The following is a 3,497-nucleotide window of genomic DNA, read 5'->3' as shown; positions in this document are numbered from 1 at the left end:
GATGAATACACACTTCTCAGTTGAACAAATACTAATGGCGAATAAATATATGAAAAAATGTTCAACATCATTAGTCATTGGAGAAACACAAATTAAAACACCACTGAGATTCCATCTCACCCAGAAAGAATGGCTATCATCAAGAAATCAACCCATAACAAATGCTGGAGGTGCTGTGGGGAAAAAGGAACCTACTCCACTGTTGGTGGGAGTGTAGACTGGTGAAACCACTGTGGAAATCAATTTGGGGATTCCTCACAAAACTAGGATTGGAAGTTCCATTTAACCCAGCTATTCCCCTTCTGAGTATTTTCCCAGAAGAATTAAAGACATCATACCACAGCGATACATGTTCACCCATGTTTATAGCAGCACAATTTGTCATAGCTAAATCCTGAAAACAACCCAAATGCCCATCCACTGAGGAATGGATAAAAACGATGTGGTATTTTTATACAATGAACTCAGCTATAAAAAAAGATAAACTCAAGGCTTTTATAAACAAATGGATGCAATTAGAGACCATACGCATAAGTGAAATAAATCAGACCCACATGTGTAACCATCATACTGTCTCCCTAACATACGAAACTGAAGGAGTAAACAAAACCCCAAAAGTACAATAGATAATATGGAAGGGAAAGAAATTCCTCAAAGAAAGGAACAACTGGGATGAGGGAAAGAAGAAAAAGAATGAAAGAAGGAAGGCAGAAAGGCATTACAATCCCCGACTTGAAATTGTTCTACAAAACTACTGTGATAAAATCAGCATGGTACGGGCACAAAAACAGACCTGAAGATCAATAGATTAGAAGATTAGAAAATTAGAAGATTATTGTGTGTATATATATGTGTATATATATACATACATATATGTATGTATATATACATATATGTGTGTATATATGTATATACATGTGTATATATACATATATACATACAGATTATTGTGTATATATATGTATGTATATATATATATACATATATATACATACATAGAAGGATAGCTGGGATAACTGTACTGCTAATGTTTGGTGTTTAATTGAAAGGAATAGTTAATGCTTAAAATTTTTTACATTCTGACCAATTTTGTATGCTTATACCTGGTAATCTAAGCAACTGATTTGAAGACAACAATATGCAATAGAACAACCATCGGTGAATTCCTACCATTTTGTCTAGTGAAACTCTGTATCATCTCTAATTTTTTTTAATAGTTATTTTTGTATTCTCTTTAATGGTTTGAATAGTCTTCCATTCTTACATCCGGTAATCTGAGCAACTTCGTTGAAGATAACAATAGGCAATATAGCAATCACGGTTAATTCCTATCTTTGTTTTGAAACCCTGTATCATTTTTAATGTTCTTGCTTTGTTTTGTTTATGTCTGTGATGTTGGCATTTTCCTATTTTTCCTTTTGTTACTACTATCTTTAAATTTAAAAAAAGACTGGTGTTCATTGTCTTTTATCTGCTTATTGATCTTTAGGATTTTGTTTATTTCTTCTTTATGTATTCTGTTTGTGTGAATGGTTGATAACTTTTCAGTGTTTCCTAAGATCTCTTTATAATTTAGGAAATTAAATCTTTCTTCATGATAATTTGGTGAGGCAAATTTTTTCCAGGAGTTGATTGTATTATTTTGTCTATGATAACTTTTAAAATAAACATTACTTGTTATATATACAACTTTAAAAGTTTTTCTAAAGATTTTTATCTCTTACTCTGTGCCTATAGCTTATAAAAACCACCTTTAATAGTTAAAATAGGTGAAGTGTATTTTTGTTTAAGGAATAAGATCATCATAAAGATTTACTTTCTCTTTTTTCTATATGGTTAACATATTCTTCAACATTATTAGAAATTATTCATCTTTTAGCTTCTGATGTAAAATTTTTAATAATTATATTTTCTATTGCTGCTACAATGTATTACCACAAATTTAGTGGCTTCAAGCAGTGCACATTTATTCTTTTATAATTCTGGAGGTCAGAAGTCTAAAATAGGTTATCAGGTCTGTATTTCTTAAGGGGCCTCCAAAGTAAAATCCAATTCCTTTTACTTTTTCTCAGCATTTAGGAGCTGTCCACATACCTTGACTTGTGGCTGCATTACTTTTATCTCTGTTCCCATCCCAATATCTCTTGTGATGACTCCCCTGCCATCCTTTTTCCTTCATAAGAGCCTTTATAATTACAGTGTGACCACCTTAAAAATTCAGAATAATCTTTTGTGCATGTTCATGTATCAATGAAATAACTCATTGTTATCATAGGCTGAAGGACCCAACTAAAGAATATAACAGTGCAGACATCATTTCAAGATAATGGTATAAATCCTTTGTATCTATTTCTATGTTTCTAGCTATACCTGTACCTATATCTATATCTACATTTATCCCCATAAGTGGACTTGCCCAATTATATGGTAGTTCTATTTTTAACTTTCAAGGAATCTCCACAATATTTTCCAAAATGGTTCATCATTTTATATTCCATACAAAAGTGTACACAGATTTCAATTTCTCCACAAACTGTCAACATTTGCTAACATTTATTTGTTAGGTAACAATCATCCTAGTAGATGTGAGATGATAATGTATCATGGTTTTGATCTGTATTTCTTCAATGGCTAGAAATACTGAATGTCTTCATATGTGTCTGAGCCATTAGTATGACTTCTTTGGAGAAATGTCTTTTCAGGTCCTTTGTTTTTAAATCAGGTTAGTATTTTTGGTTTTTGTTTGTTTTGTTTTTGCTATTGAGTTTCAAGAGGTTTTTTTTTTTCCTAAGTATTTTGGAAACTACTCTCTTATTACATACATGGTTTGCAACTATCTCCTTTTATTCCACAGGTTACATTTTTTTCTTCTATTGATCATTTCCTTTGCTGTATAAAATGTTTTTAGTTTGATGTAATGACATATATTACATGTATTTTTATTGTTGCTTGATTTTGATATCATATCCAAGAAATCATTGCTGAGATCAATGTCAAGAAAATTCTCCTATATGTTTTCATGCAGGAGTTTTAGAGTTTCAGATTTTAAATTCAAATCTTAACCCATTTTGAGTTAATTCTCATATATATAAAAATTAGGGCCAAATTTAATTCTTGTGGATGTGCAGTTTCTCTTAGCTTATTTTTGAAGACTACTCTTTCTCCATTGGGTATACTTGTTATCCTGGTTGAAAATCAGTTGAGCACAAATGCATGGTTTATTTCTGAGTTTTCTGGTCTATTCCATTGATCTCTTTGCTTATTTTCATCCTAGTACCATGAAGTTTATCCTTGAAATGCAAGAATACTTCAATACATGGAAGCCAATAATGTGAGATGCCACACTAACCCCTTATCAGTCCAATTATTTAAATATAGGATGTCTTGGTTACTTTTCCCTCGTTGCTGAGACAAAATACCCAACGCCCAAAATGAAGGAAGGAAAGGTTTATTTAGCTTACAGTTTGTGGAGGTTTCGGTCCATACTTGGCTGGCTC

The sequence above is a fragment of the Chinchilla lanigera genome, unplaced genomic scaffold (assembly GCF_000276665.1).
Source record: "Chinchilla lanigera isolate Chin_1 unplaced genomic scaffold, ChiLan1.0 scaffold00066, whole genome shotgun sequence".
In the NCBI taxonomy this organism is placed as follows: Eukaryota; Metazoa; Chordata; class Mammalia; order Rodentia; family Chinchillidae; genus Chinchilla; species Chinchilla lanigera.
The sequence above is the reverse complement of the archived record's forward strand: the minus strand, read 5'-3'. Positions refer to the sequence as shown.